Genomic DNA, 15,998 nt, shown 5'->3' on the forward strand with positions numbered 1-15,998 from the left:
ATTTGTTAAGTGAGCTCCCAGACTGAGCTTTCCCTTTTAATAATAATGATGTTGGCATTTGTTAAGCGCTGAGAGCGCGCCTTCCCACACTGAGCTTCCCCTTTTTAATAATAATAATATTTGTCAAGCGAGCCCCCAAACTGAGGTTTCCCTTTCAATAATAATAATAATAATGTTGGTATTTGTTGAGCGCTGAGAGCTCGCCTTCCCACACTGAGCTTTCCCCTTTTAATAATAATAATACTAATAATGTTGATATTTGTTAAGTGAGCTCCCAGACTGAGCTTTCCCTTTTAATAATAATGATGTTGGTATTTGTTAAGCGCTGAGAGCTCGCCTTCCCACACTGAGCTTCCCCTTTTTAATAATATTATTTGTTAAGCGAGCTCCCAAACTGAGCTTTCCCCTTCAATAATAATAATGTTGGTATTTGTTAAGCACTGAGAGCTCGCCTTCCCACACTGAGCTTCCCCTTTTGAATAATAATAATAATGTTGGTATTTGTTAAGCGAGCTCCAAGACTGAGCTTTCCCTTTTAATAATAATAATAATGTTGGTATTAAGCGCTGAGAGCTCGCCTTCCCACACTGAGCTTCCCCTTTTTAATAATAATAATGTTGTTATTTGTTAAGCGAGCTCCCAAACTGAGCTTTACCTTTTAATAATAATAATAATAATAATGATGATGTTGGTATTTGTTAAGCGCTGAGAGCTCGCCTTCCCACACTGAGCTTCCCCTTTTGAATAATAATAATATTTGTTAAGCGAGCTCCCAGACTGAGCTTTCCCTTTTAATAATAATAATAATAATAATAATGATGTTGGTATTTGTTAAGCGCTGAGAGCTCACCTTCCCACACTAAGCTTCCCCTTTTTAATAATAATAATGTTGGTATTTGTTAAGCGCTGAGAGAGCTCACCTTCCCAGACTGAGCTTTCCCCTTTTTAATAATAATAATGATGTTGGTATTTGTTAAGCGCTGAGAGCTCGCCTTCCCAGACTGAGCTTTCCCTTTTTAATAATAATAATAATAATGATGTTGGTTATTTGTTAAGCGCCGCAAGCTCGCCTTCCTAGACTGAGCTTCCCCTTTTTAATAATAATGTTGGTATTTGTTAAGCGCTTACTATGTGAAGAGCACTGTTCTCAGCACTGGGGGAGAGACAGGGTCATCAGGTAGTCCCACGGGAGGCTCCCAGTCTTCATCCCCATTTTACAGATGAGGGAACTGAGGCCCAGAGAAGTGAAATAAATAAAGTGAAGTGATTTGCCCACAGTCCCACAGCTGACAAGGGGCAGAGCCGGGATTCAAACCCATGACCTCTGACTCCCAAGCCCGGGCTCTTTCCACTGAGCCACGTTTTCCCTCTGCTCCCTCTCTGCCCCCCCCTTCACCTCCCCTCAGCTAAACCCCCTTTCTCCCCTTTCCCTCTGCTCCTCCCCCTCTCCCTTCACCTCCCCTCAGCACTGCGCTCATCTGTATATATTTTTATTACCCTATTTATTTTGTTAATGAGGTGTCCCCCCTTCATTCTATTTATCGTGATTAAGTTGTCTTGTTTTTGTCCGTCTGTCTCCCCCGATTAGACTGTAAGTCCGTCAGTGGGCAGGGATTGTCTCTATCTATTGCCGAATTGTCCATTCCAAGCACTTAGTACAGTGCTCGGCACATAGTAAGCGCTCAATAGATATTATTGAATGAATGAATGAATGAATGGGCCTCAGGGATCTCATCTGTCAAAGGGGGATGAATAATCATTCATTCAATAGTATTTATTGAGTGCTTACTATGTGCAGAGCACTGTACTAAGCGCTTGGAATGAACAATTCGGCAACAGAGACAATCCCTGCCCATTGACGGGCCTACAGTCTAATGGGGGAGACAGACAAAAACAAGACAACTTGATAATAATAATGATGGCACTTGTTAAGTGCTATGTGCAATGCACGATTCTAAGCGCTGGGGGGGGCGGGGAGGTGATCAAGTGGTCCCACGTGGGGCTCGCTGCCTTCATCCCCATTTTACAGATGAGGGAACTGAGGTGCAGAGAAGGGAAGTGACTTGCCCAAAGTTACCCAGCTGACAAGTGGCAGAGTTGGGACTCGAACCCATGACCTCTGACTCCCTAGCCCGGGCTCTTTCCACTGAACCACAAAGCAGTGTCGTGAAGACTAGGAGCCTCCCGTGGGACAACCTGGTGACCCTGTATCTAACAGAAACAGTGTGGCTCGGTGGAAAGAGCCCGGGCTGGGAAGTCAGCGGTCATGGATTCGAGTTCTGGTTCTGCCACTTGTCAGCTGGGTGACTTTGGGCAAATCACTTACATTCTCTGGGCCTCAGTTACCTCATCTGTAAAATGGGGATTAAGTCTGTGAGCCCCATGTGGGACAACCTGATCACCTTGTATCCTCTCCAGTGCTTAGAACAGTGCTTGGCACATAGTAAGCGCTTAACAAATGCCATTATTATTATCACTATTGCCCCAGTACTTAGAACTGTGCTCTGCACATATTAAGCGCTTAACAAAAAACATTATTATTATTATTAATAAATGCTTGGAATGTACAATTCAGCAACAGATAGAGACCATCCCTGCCCAGTGACGGGCTCGCAGTCTAAACGGGGGGAGGCAGACAGCAAAGCAAAACAGAACAAGACAAAAACATGACATCGTCAAGATAAATAGAATCAAGGAGATGTACACATGGAAGAGACGGGGAAGGGTTTGCGTCTGTGTGTGTGTCGGGGAGAGATGTGCCCGCTCTTTTTCTCACTTCTCTGACAAATCGCCCTCTCAGAGCCCTGAGGTTTTTCCCTCGACTGCCAAGTGGTGACAACGACCCCGACTGCTACTCCCGGAAAGACGGGTTCAGCTTGATAATAATAATGGTGGTATTTGTTAAGCGATTACTATGTGCCAAGCACTGTTCTGAGCGCTGGGGTAAGGTACCAGGTTGTCCCACGTGAGGCTTTACAGTCTTAATCCCCATTTTACAGGTGAGGGAACTGAGGCATAGAGAAGTTAAGTGACTGGCCCAAGGTCACATAGCAGACAAGTGGTGGAGCCGGGATTAGGACCCATGACCTCTGACTCCCTTTGACTTGTCAAAAATGACAAGTTATTATATGTAATATATATAATACAATATATATTATAAGAAGAAGCCAGGTTCTGCATACTGGTGACAGGAGTTTTACATTACCACCGGTCATCATGAGCCTACTCCCTGGCACTATCACCCTCAAAATGTGGGCCGGCCATGCAGTCCAGCATCTCTTCTACATTAGAGGTTCTGGGTTCAGGTGGTGAGATCTAAAGTTGCACCTTCCACTCTTCCTCCTCCTCGCCATTACTATCTGGAAGAGCGGACTGTGTTCCCCCAGCTATATGGATGGTGAGCTAGAACCAGCCTTTATGTCTAACAAAGTGGGTATACAATCAGTTTATTTGAAGTGGGTGTTCAGTTTCTTCAAGCTTGATGGGTCCAAAACCGAACGCCTCATCATCCCACCCAAACCCTGTCCTCTCCCAGACCTTCTCAATACTGCAAACAACACCACTGTCCTCCCTGTCACACAAGTCCATAACCTTGCCATCCTTGACTCAGCTGTTTGATTCAATTCTTATATTCATCCGTCTGTCACCAAGTCCTATCAGTTCTATCATCATCATCAATGGTAGTTAATGAGTGCTTACTGTGTTAGAGCACTGTATTAAGCAGTTCAGTTCAATACAGAGTTAATACACATGATCCCTATCCACAATGAGCTCACAGGCTAGAGGGGGAGACAGACATCGATATAAATAATTTCTCATAAAGAATTTATAGAAACTAACATATATACGTCTTGAAGGTAGAATCTCTAGAATGTTTTCCCTTCCATCCCAAATTCTAGCACGCTGATCATATCCCGTCTTTACTGCATCAGCCTTCTCATTGACCTCCCTGCCTACTGTCTCTCCCCTCTCCAGTCCATATTTCAGTCTGCTGCCCAGGTCATTTTTCTAAAAAAAGTTCAGTCTAAGTCTTCTCACTCATCAAAAGCCTCCAATGGGGTGCCGTTCCACAACCGCATCAAACTCCTTATCATCAGCTTTAAGACACTCAATCCGCTCTCCCCCCCCTTCTTTAACTTGCTGATCTCTAACTATAACCGCTCAGCCCACACACTTCTCTCCTCTAGCAGCAACCTATTCACTGTTCCTCCATCTCATCCTACCTCGCCACTGACCCCTTGCCCACGTCCTCCCTCTGGCCTGGAACTTCCTCCTCCTTCATATCCGACAGACCACCACTCTCCCCATCTCCAAAGCCCACATAAAGTCATACATCCTCCAAGAGGTCTTCCTTGACTAAACTCTCACTTCTTCATCACCTATAAACTTGGGTCTGTACCCCTTCTACAGTTGGACATTCACCCAGCCCCACAGCCCCTTTCGGTAATTTTTTTTAATCTCTGTCTTCCCCTTCAATTCTGTAAACTCCTTGTGGGCAGGGATTCTACCTACCAACTCTATTTTACTGTACTCACCTAAGCATTTAGTACAGTGCTCTGCATATAGTAAACACTCAAATACCACTGACTGATTGAATGATTGCTACAGTGACACTTTAGAGGTCCTGGGCAGACAGAGACCGCTCGAGCAATCGGGACTATTTCCAAGTGTCATATTTGATTTCAGGATTGATTCAATTTTAGAGTTAGACCTTTTCTAAATGTGTTATTTCTCTTGTGGAGAAGCAGCGTGGCCTAATGGAAAGAGCCCGGGCCTGGGAGAGAGAGGTTCGTGGGTTCTAATCCCAGCTCCGCCTCTTGTCTGCTGTGTGACCTAGGGCAAGTCACTTCACTTCTCTGTGCCTCGGTTACCTCATCTGTAACATGGGGTTTGAGACTGTGAGCCCCACATGGGACAGGGACTGTGTCCAACTCGATTTGGCTGTATCAACCCCAGTGTTTACTACAAAGCCTGGCACATAATCAACGCTTAACAAATACCATGTCTATTATTATGAGGGTGGGGGTGATGATGTTGATTTCATTGTACTTTCCCCGGCACCTAAGACAGTGCTTGGTATGCAAAAGAATGCTTAATAAACTATTTTGATGGTGATCGAGGGAGGACCTCTGGTCTCAACTAGTATAACTTTTCTTTTATTCTTATGACCTCCATTTTTCCAATATCCACTGTCTCTCAACAACTCAGACAGTGTAATGGGGTGTACCTCTTTAATGAGCAACAATTCAACTCTTTGTTTTCCAGTGTCACTGCTGTTATAGGGCAGTGGTTTCAAGTATTGCCATCTATACTGGCCTTTGTGCTTATGAAAAACAATGCTCACATCAAAGGTAGAGACACTTAAATATTTTGTAAATGCCTGAGAATATCCACTAAGGAACTTTATCTGCAGTAAGCAATTCCAATACTTGTTCTCTTTTCACACCTATTCAGGTGGTCATTTTGAATAGGGGATGATATCTCTCCTTGACCTATAAGAGCACTGATCAAATTTAAAATAGACAGGAGACGCAGTCCTTTCTCTCTGCTCTCATGAACACCACCTGTTTGGGAGATTAAACAATAAGGGGCATTACTGTCACACTGACCTCATACGGTTCTCTGGATTTCACATACTTGGAATGTTTTATACACGTGGCCGACTCTTTAATAGCCTTTGAGAGTGCTAATCATATTTCCATGATAATTATAGAAAACTTTAAAAATCACTTAAAAAGTTGCAGGGTGTTTGTGTCTGCTACTCACCATAAATAGGTGGAAACTATAACCCATTAAAATATTATAAACACACCTTAAATCAGGCAGGAAGGAGAGAAGGCAGGCTAGGAGGTAGGCTGTGGGTGGAGAATGGGATTTCAGCGTCAGTGAGGTTACAGATGGTTCAGTGACTAGTGAATAGAAGTGAGTGTCCAAAAATGAGATGTAAAGAAAGAGAAAATCGGTGGAGTTGAGGAGTGAGAAGAACAGGTGGCAAAGGGATCGTCAAGAACAATCACATGGAAAATGATGTCCCCAAGGATAAATTTTGGGGGAGGAGAAGGCAAGAAGGAAGCTAAGAAAAGGTGTCAAAGCTGCTAAGAAAACTGGAGATAGGAGACACAACGCCTATCTACAAAGAATTTAGACATAAATTAATTTACAGATTGGAGGAAGAAGTGCTTAAATAGTAGCATATGCAAATCAATATGTACAAAAGGTTATGAATGCAAAAGCACTGAAGTGGTAGTTGGGAGAATGTAACCTGAAGAGGAGAAAAACAAATTGGGGAAAGCTCCTGGATAAGGTGACCTTTGAAGATGTGGAAAAGTGTGAAATAGTGTGGCCTAGTGAGTGGCAAGAGCATGGGCCTGGGATTCCAAGGACCTGGGTTCTAATACCAAGTCCACCAATAGCCTGCTGTGTGACCTTGGGCAAGTCACTTCACTTCTTTGGGTCTCAGTTTCCTCAACTGTAAAATGGGGATTCAGTTGTGAGCCCCATCTGGAACAGGGAATCTGTCTGACCTGATTAAACTGTGTCTACCCCAGCACTTAGAACAGTGCTTGACATAGTAAGCACTCAACAAATACCATAAAAAAGGGCCCACAGAATGTATAATTTCAGGAATTGTTTGAAGGGTGGAAGGAAATGAGGGGATGGGAAGGGTGTGTGGGGCTTAGGAAATCAAAGAAAGGTACTTAAAGGTGGGAATGTGACAGATAGGTGAAGGAAGATGTTTACCCAGGAAGGCAGACTTTAGCCTGTCAATCCACTAATTGATAGGTCAACTGTAGCACACGGGATTTGCTTGTATCCATGTATCCACCCTAGCACTTTGTACGGTGCCTGGCACATAGTAAGCACTTAACAAAATACCAAAATACCATCATAATATTGCTGCATGAACATTTTTGGAAGAACATCCCTTTTCTTGCTCGCTGGGTTTCTACCCTCTTTGAAAACACATCTTTCCGTTATGCCATTTAGTGGTAGTCAACAACTAATCTTCCCTATTGTAATTTTTTCTGCCAAAATAAAAAGCCGTTATCAAAACTGTTTCATTTTTGCGGCTCAGCCATTTACAATTCAAATTTAGCAAATGAAAAGAACAATCTTCAGATGATTTCAAACAGAACATGCATCATCATCAAAAAATATTTACGTAGGACCCATTTGTGTATTCAGTGTTTGCTTCTGGGTTTGGCGAGTTTGAACCAAAGAAGAGTATCCTGCAGTGTCCTCTCTTTCACTTTAGACTTGCTCAACTCTCCCCTGCAAGGATTGGAGCTACCCTGTCTGGCCAAATGTAAACAAGTTCTGGAATCCAATGAGCAAGAACCAAGAGACCACATGTTTCCAACAAGAATCTCCCAGATTATCAAGACCTAAAGTTAGGTAAACCACTAGAAGAAAATTTTCTTCAGAAATGTGTGCCTTCGGGGCTTTTTTTTTGCTCCCACTTTTCTGGTTTTTGGAAAGTCAAGCATTGGTTCTTAGATTTCAACTTCTTCCTGGCATGTCTGAGGGGTGTTCTTCAGGCAAGTTATTCTCTCATTTTGCATTTACTAAACATCTACTGTGTGCAGAGTACTATACCGGGTGTATGGGCGCATATAATGAAAGTTAAAGCCCCCAGTGTGCCCTAAGGCACTGCCCAGGGAAGACAGACAGACACAGAGAGCAACACATGCAATGGAAACAGGAAGCAGTTACAAACAGTATCAAAAATACACAAAAAATAAATGGTTAAGAGGAATAAGTAAATCAGTGACACTCATAAGTGGTAAGGGTGGCTGACGGGGTGACCAGATGAGAGAGGTGGAAATTAGTCACATTGGCTCTTCTGGTCATAGTCCTTCTGGGATGGGCAATTTCAAAAAAAGACGCCTTAAGTCTTCTGGTCCTATGCTGCAGGAAAAGAAAAAAAAATGCAACCTAAATTGATGGCACATCAGTTTCCTTTTACTCTTGCTTAGAAATTGGTGGGATGCATGAACACTAACTAGTAGGGCAGGTGTAATTCCTCCCACAGTTTTCCCACTTCAAAACTGTGGTTACAGAGCTCTACATCTGCAATTCTAGGACACCTGTCCTATGAGCAGCTTAGTGGTCTCAGAGCTGGAGCCCAAAGTTCATTTATCCAGCCATTTCTCCCTCTAGACTGTAAGTTGATTGTGGACAGGGAGCATGTCCATCAATTCTGTTATACTCTACTCTCCCAAGCACTAAGTATAGTGGTCTACTCACAGTAACCACTCAATAAATATCACTGATTGACTGAATAGCTATGTGAATTCGAGCCTCCAAAAAACAACTTCTCTGTTCCTTGCATTAGGAAATTGATATTTTGTAGGTTGTAGGGAAACACCACATGCTATGATTTAAATTCATAAAGAAATCACATTCTGATGAATACAACCACTAATTCTCATTTTTGGAAAGGACATGGAGCATGTGCTCCATTTGGAGGCTTTGGAATTTATGATGTGTCCCTGGAATCATAGGCATCCAAATATGGTTCAGTTTGTTTCTACATCTGATGAAAGCCGTTCTCTTGGCTCCTGGGAAAATGAGCCGTATAGTCTAAGTACCTGACCTTGACCCTAATTAAAATTGAATGAAACTTCCTTTTTCAAAAAAGTCACATTGGCCAGAGGATAGATAAATGGATTATCCTCGAAGTCCTTTGAAATAATCAGTTTCTAATGCATGGTACAAAATAGATGTTACAGAGAGACAAGCACTTGGAACAGATGTAAGAGGAGTAAAGAAGGGGGAGTTAAAGGGTCAAAGGAAAGCAGAGACACCCAAACACACCCTCACAAAAGTCTGACAAATGGACACCATGTTCTGAAGCACAAAATAGCACAGGGCAGTAGCAGGTGAATAAAGGTACAGTAAACAATAGATGGCCCTCCAAGAGGGTGTCCCCTGTCCTAATCTTTCCAGCCATTTGTCTGCTACCATGGTGCTTGGATGTGGCCACCCAATCAATGATACTTCCTTTTGTGTGTGTGTGTGTGTGAACACTTTGACTAATTTCTCTGGTAGTAGTTCTCTTTTAAACATTGTTGATTCAAACCGTATGTCTTTGTTTTTTGATAATCCAAACCCTTGAACTCCATCAGTTTATAAACCCTCTCTTTCGTATTAAGCTCACCAAACCTAATGCCTTGAATTTCTCCAAAATGCTTTTATATGAGTGGCCTCATTTTTAACCCCACATCATCTCTGTGGCACTGCAAGAGAAAACTGGGGCACAGAAAGGTTTAGTGACTTGCCCAAGGTCACAGCAGGCCGGGGACAGGGTTGCACCTAGAACTGTTGACTCCTGACTGTAGTTTCCACTAAGCTAAATTTCCTTCTAAACTTTCCTCCTCTTGTTCCTGCTTCCCTTTCCCCTTTCGATGACAGACAGCCCCCTGGAGACATCTTTTCTAACTTTTTCTGATTTCCCTCTTTCCCTCTCCCTTCATTTTTATTTCTTCTTCCTCTTTTCCATGAATACAGAGTCATGTCACAATTGATCTTTTAGGCATCTTCCTGATCTAGCCATCATTCAGCAAAAAGAAAGTCATTCTCAAAAGGATTCAGTGCCAGAATGGAAATTTACTGGAAATTCCAGCATGCACACTGAAGAGCAGGTGGTGGAGGGGCTTAAGAGCAGCAACTTCGCTACTTCCACCTGCTGCTCTCCTAGTGAGTTCTGAATATCTCCCTGGGATAAGCCAGGGGTGAACACTTGCCCACTGGTATCCCCAAATCACTGCTATTCATCATTATTAATAGCAATAATGGCATTTGTTAAGCACTTACTATGTCCTAGGCACTGTACTAAGCGTTGGGGTGGATACAAGCAAATTGGGTTGGACAAAGTCCCCATCCCACATGGGGCTAATAGTCTCTATCCCCATTTAAGAGATGAGGTAACTGAGGCACAGAGAAGTTGTGACTTTCATTCATTCATTCATTCAATCGTATTTATTCAGCGTTAACTGTGTGCAGAGCACTGTACTAAGCGCTTGGAAAGTCCAATACAGCAATAAAGAGAGTCAACAGGCTTACAGTGTGGCGGGGGGAGGCAGACATCAAAACAAGTAAAAAGGTATCGATATAAATAGAATCATAGATATATACATAAGTGCTGTGAGGCAGACGGGGAGAGCAAAGGGAGCGAGTAGAGGTGATGCAGAAGGGAGGGGGAGCAGAGGAAAACGGGGCTTAGTCTGGGAAGGCCTCTGGGAGGAGGTGCACTTTTAGTAGGGCTCTGAAGGAGGGAAGAGTGATTGGCAGATTTGAGGAAGGAGGGTGTTCCAGGCTAGTGGTAGAACGTGGGCCAGGGGTCGGCAGCGAGACAGGCGAGATCAAGGTACAGTGAGAAGGTTAGCACCAGACTTGCCCAAGGTCACATAGCAGATGAGAGGCAGAGCTGGGATTAGAACCTATGACCTTCTGACTCCTAGGCCTGTGCTCTATCCATTACGCCATGCTGCTTCTCATTAGCCACATGTCCAGCTAAGGGAGGCGGGTGGAAGCAAGAGGAACAGTATAGGAATAGAACGCCTTTGTAGTATTTTCTCTTTCAAATACACCTGTTCTCCATAGCCTATAGAATAGGTCTACACAACAGTGTTGGAGGATGCAACAAGGGACCTGGAAACTGGAATTACAATACACTGCTGATCCTCTGGGAGACTCTTTCAACTCAACAGTCTACAAAAACATTGTCAAAAATCCTAAAGACAGTCACCCAGGAGTTGCTTTATGAGGATGACTGTGCCCTAGAGGCACACTTGCAAAGAAATTTGAACCATATTGCAGAACCTGTCCAGTACTATGGACTAATGATAAGCCTAAAGAAAACTGAAGTCATGTATGAGTCTCACCAGGGAAGAAACCCTTACACTCAAAGATCTTCCTGAGCATATTTTTAGTGATCCCTACAATGATGCCCCCAGCAAAGCAGAGGTTAGAGGTCGAAGGGCCAAAGCATTACTCTGTCAGTTCTATTAGGTTTGCAGGATGACCCAGAGAGTAGTAGAAATATACTGTTTGATGTATTCCACCATGCTTGTGCATGGGTGCGTGCACACACACACAAACACACACACAAACACACACTTACTTTTCACAGCCAACTAAAAACCCAAAGTGCAGCAAAAGACTCAGGGGAATGTGGTTAAAGTCACTTTGTGTAGCGCAGCAAAATATCTCATGTAAAACTGGGCATATTTCCCTCCATCCTCCTCTGTAAGGTAAAAAGTGAGATCTAATGGAAGAATATGTTGTTGAACTGCCATCAGATTTGATTATGCTGACTAGAATTTTAAAGGCCACTCTCCCACTTGTTTGAAACACAGCCATAAATGAGGATTTTAACATTTACTAGGAAGTGAATTGAGTGATGTGAGCTAGAGAAGAAAGAAAGCTCATTTTGAAGGAATAGAGGCTGTAATGAATGTCATGAACTCTGGACTAAAATTACAAAGGAACCTGGAGGGCAGGAACAGATATTAAGGGTATGACATGTGAAAAGTGATACACTAAATGGTACTATCACCTAACCAAAGCAGTGCAAAGGTCAACTGGGACTCATTCTTCTCTAATTTCTAATCTGTCTGATAAATGCGTGGCAGTAAATCAAAGCAAATACAGCTGATTTTAAAGTATTAACCTAAGTTTGTCTAGAGTTCATACAATAAATAAAAATGATGGGTCTTTAGAAAAATAATTCATTCACATTCATTTTCTCTCATTTCGTCCCTCCTCCATTTATGTTTCACCTCCTAATTACTTTCTCAAACTAAGCCTCTATCTGCCTGCTGATAAAGGCATAAATAAAATTTCAAAAGGAGGTGGGGGGAATATACAGCGTGTCAGTTGAAGGAAAAATGGGAAAGGTAATGAGTGATGACTTCAGAGACAGGAGCCAGGCACTCCAGAAGTGTAGGTAAGTGTGAATAAAGAAATCAATTATTTTTTAATCTGAACACTATATTTTAGACGAGTTGTCTTACATCCAAGATCACCTTGATTTCAAAACAATTCTGAAACGTTCACCTGCCATCACAATGTCTTTGGTAAGTTTGGGAAGGTCTGATGAAAATGTTGTGAGCCGGCTAAAATTTCTTTTAACTGATAAATTTATTTTCTTAACCTTTTCACAAGGTCACATATCATACATAACTGGGAAAAGAATCCGGCAGTCTTGCTCCTAGACCTGAAACTCAAATCACAAATCAAATCACCCACTGCTATAGAACGTAAACAGACAGTTTTTCACAATAAAATTATCTTGAGAAAGAAAACCTAGAGTCAAAACCCTTTACCTCCTCTAATCCCAGAACCTTGAAAAATTAAGGCTTTTTTGGTAAATGAAGACATATTGATGATGCTGCCATAACATCAAAGGAGGCCTGAGGGACCACCTGGACTAACTTCACACCACCTTGAAGAAAAATACCTAAACTATGGCTTTTCTTTTAAAAAAGGCTTTGAGGGAAAGAGATTCCACAACCCTTCTGGATAGTCTGTTTCCATTATTTAATTATCTTTAATGTCAAGTTTTTATTTGTCTTACAGAATTCTATATGACTTGACTTTAACTTAATTTTCTCCGGTTTGGTCACCTTTGGAAGCAGATCACAACTGTCCAAAGTCCTCCCCAGAAAGGAAAGCTTCATTAATTCAGATTAGTTGAAGTTGCTTCCTCTGATGCCATCCCCGCTATCACTGCAAGCTGTCCAGAATTCCCAGTGCAGAATCCAGGGAGAAGATGATGGCAGCAGGAGTCCACCTGCTGAGTGGAGCAGCAGAGCAGCAACTGACTGCAGCCAACACCTCAAATCCACCCCCTCCTCCAGAGTTTCTATGAGATCCAAGCTAGGAACTGGGTCTAGCCAGAGACAACTGCTCTGGTGGCACCATCGCCTGCCTTCTCCTGCCATGTTACTTCATACTGAAGACCTCTGAGTAGATAACTCAGAGAGAGAGGAGAGTGAGAGAGAGAGAGGAGAGTGAGAGAGAGAGAGAGAGAGTGTGTGTGTGGGTGTGGGTGGGTGTGGGTGTGTCTGAGGCCCCCTTCTACCTTACCTTGCTGATTCCTACCACAGTCCAGTTTGTATACTTTGCTCCTCTGGAGACAACTTGTTCGCTGTACCTTGACCTTGCTGCTAACCTTTCCTATATCCTCCCTCTGACCTGAAATTCCCTCTCCCTACATACATGACAGACTGCCACTCCCCCCACCTGTAAAGTTCTATTAAAATCACATCTCCTCCAGGAGGCCTTCCCTGAGTAAGCCCTTCTTTCTCCTACTCCTTCTCATTCAGTCATTCATTCAATCATATTTATTGAGCACTTACTGTGTGCAAACCACTGTATCAAGCACTTGGGAGAGTACAATACAATACCAGACACATCTTCTGCCCACAACGAGCTCACAGTCTAGAGCTCTCCTTTCTTCGTTGTTTATGCACTTCGATCTGTAACCTTTAAGCACTTGAGTCATCTCACTCTCAGCCCCACGTCACTTATGTTCTTAGCCATAATTTGTGTATGTTAATATGTAGGTATTATGGTATGTTATGTATTTTAACATCTGTCCATCCGTCCCCCCCTCTTTAGACTGTAAGCTCTTGGTGGGCAGGGAACGTGTCTACTAATGCTGGTTTGTTTTTTTATACTCTCTGAAGTGCTTAGTACACTCCTTGGCACACACAGTGAGAATTCAATAAATACCATTGATGGATTGATTACATAGGGGAAGAAAGAAACATCCTTGTCCTTGTGTCCTCCTTCCCTGACCACTTGGAAGTGGTGGTTGATATCTTGATAGGTTGATAGATGGTTGATAGAGAAGCAGCGTGGCTCAGTGGAAAGAGCACGGGCTTTGGAGTCAGGGCTCATGAGTTCGGATCCCAGCTCTGCCACTTGTCGGCTGTGTGACTGTGGGCAAGTCACTTAACTTCTCTGTGCCTCAGTTCCCTCATCTGTAAAATGGGGATGAAGACTGTGAGCCCCACGTGGGACAACCTGATTCCCCTATGTCTACCCCAGCACTTAGAACAGTGCTCGGCACATAGTAAGCGCTTAACAAATCCCAACATTATTATTATAGCTGCAATTCCACTGTTTTTTTATGTAGATACCTCCAGTCTGTTGCCCACGAGCTATAATAACACAACTGCTAACATAGCTGCTTCAATGGCCCTCTATTACAAATACTTGATTGCATCTAATTTATTAAACTTTCAAATATAGAATGATTTAATGATGTTGAAATGTCTACCAATAAATTAGTCTGGTATTCCACAAAGGAAGAAGGAAAGGAAAGTTAATTATAATGAACAATTCAACTTCTAGCAAAAAAAAAATAATTTGAAGCTTAGTAATGTTTTAGTAATAATGACTAAAAAATAATTTAATTTTGTTTGTTTCAAAATGATAGAGAAAAGTGAATTTGCTCAGTCTATATTTTTAATTTTAAAAAACATCAAATTTTTAGGATTTAAATAACACAAAGGGATTCACAGAGGTTTCCATCAGACACCATCAGATACGCCACCGAGTTAAACCAGACTAGCATTTTCCCGTTCAACTGGCATGAAGTATCAGTATCAGAGACCAACCTTTCTCTTGACCAGAAACACTTCTCTGAACTCCTCTTAAACATTCTATTCTGAACATCACTGAAAGAGCCAACTTGAAGATGTTCATTGAAAAATGGACAAAATAGTGAATTGCACTTGTTCAGTGTGTTAGCACACCCTGGAACAATGAAACCAGTACAAACACACAGACACACAAACACACACTGGAAAAACGAAACAAGTACACACATACACATACCCTGGAAAAATGAAATCGTCGTGTGTGCATACACACACACACACACACACACACACAAAACCAGTCCTAGCCTACCACCGTGACAGAAGGGGAGGCAGCAGAAGTACTGGAAGCCAGGGGAATGAAGTTGGCTGTTTCCAGAAAGAAGAAGGGAGGGCCTGTGATTGACAGTTCTCACTCAAGTCCTGAAACACCACAAAAGGGCAAATTTAGGATTCACTCATATCAAAAATAAAACAAAACAAAAAAACCCTCAAAACCATAAATAAACCATCCCAGTAATTATAGACTGGTTGACCCCCTTTAAACCACAGAATATATACATTGTGACATAGACTAATTTATCCACAAAGACTAATTTTCCAGTCCAAGATTGTGACACTCTCATTTCTAGGTAAGTGCTAAATGTCTCAGGTGTAAATAAGAGAAAGGGCAAAAGGGAGAGGAACATTCCCCTCTAGTTTTCGCTTGGGTATTATCACATACCAAAGAATTCCAGCCTATTTTTAAGGATCTAGGGTGAAGGTGATACCACAGTTTCCCCTCATCTCTTTTCAGCGTTCAATAACCTTCAATTATTTTAGGAAACTGTATGTTATATCTCATTTATGTCTAACCCCATCTCACTTCCTACTGCAGTCTGAGCTTCTTTCCGCTCATTCTACAATCCTTGGAAATGGGAACAGTGGCTCACTATCTTCTGGGTAAAAGCCTTTCTTCCTCCTACCCTTGAAGACCATTTGAAGTCACCCCTCTAGCTCTCATTTTCCCCAAAATGAAAAATTCCAATTACTTCCATTATGCTCCTAGGCTTTGCTTTCAACATTTACTCATTTTTGTGATTCTGCTGAATCCTATCCACAATTTGCATGTCCATTTTTAGTAGCTGTGGAATCCAGAATTGGGTAGAGTCGTATAAGAAGGGTCTGTCTAGCACAGGGAGGATCACCTCAGAGTCCCTACAGTTTGACCCTTAAGCAAATAATTGTAAATTAAAATAGAAACACAAGAGTTTACCTTTTTTGCTCTTTAGAAATGCTTTGCAAATTCATTCCTTTTGATTTCACATTTAAAGCAAATCACATTTTCTCATTATAGATTAAAATTAACACCTTGAAAGAAGAAAACTGTGTGGCTCTGATTAAAAA

General features: G+C 42.3%; 1 protein-coding gene across 1 annotated transcript in view; it reads right to left on the minus strand.

Annotated features, from left to right (window-relative positions):
- TLK1 (tousled like kinase 1) overlaps positions 1-15,998 on the minus strand; it is a 127,357-nt gene that overhangs the window by 97,589 nt on the left and 13,770 nt on the right. The window lies entirely within an intron of this gene.

The sequence above is a fragment of the Ornithorhynchus anatinus genome, chromosome 9 (assembly GCF_004115215.2).
Source record: "Ornithorhynchus anatinus isolate Pmale09 chromosome 9, mOrnAna1.pri.v4, whole genome shotgun sequence".
NCBI lineage: Eukaryota > Metazoa > Chordata > Mammalia > Monotremata > Ornithorhynchidae > Ornithorhynchus > Ornithorhynchus anatinus.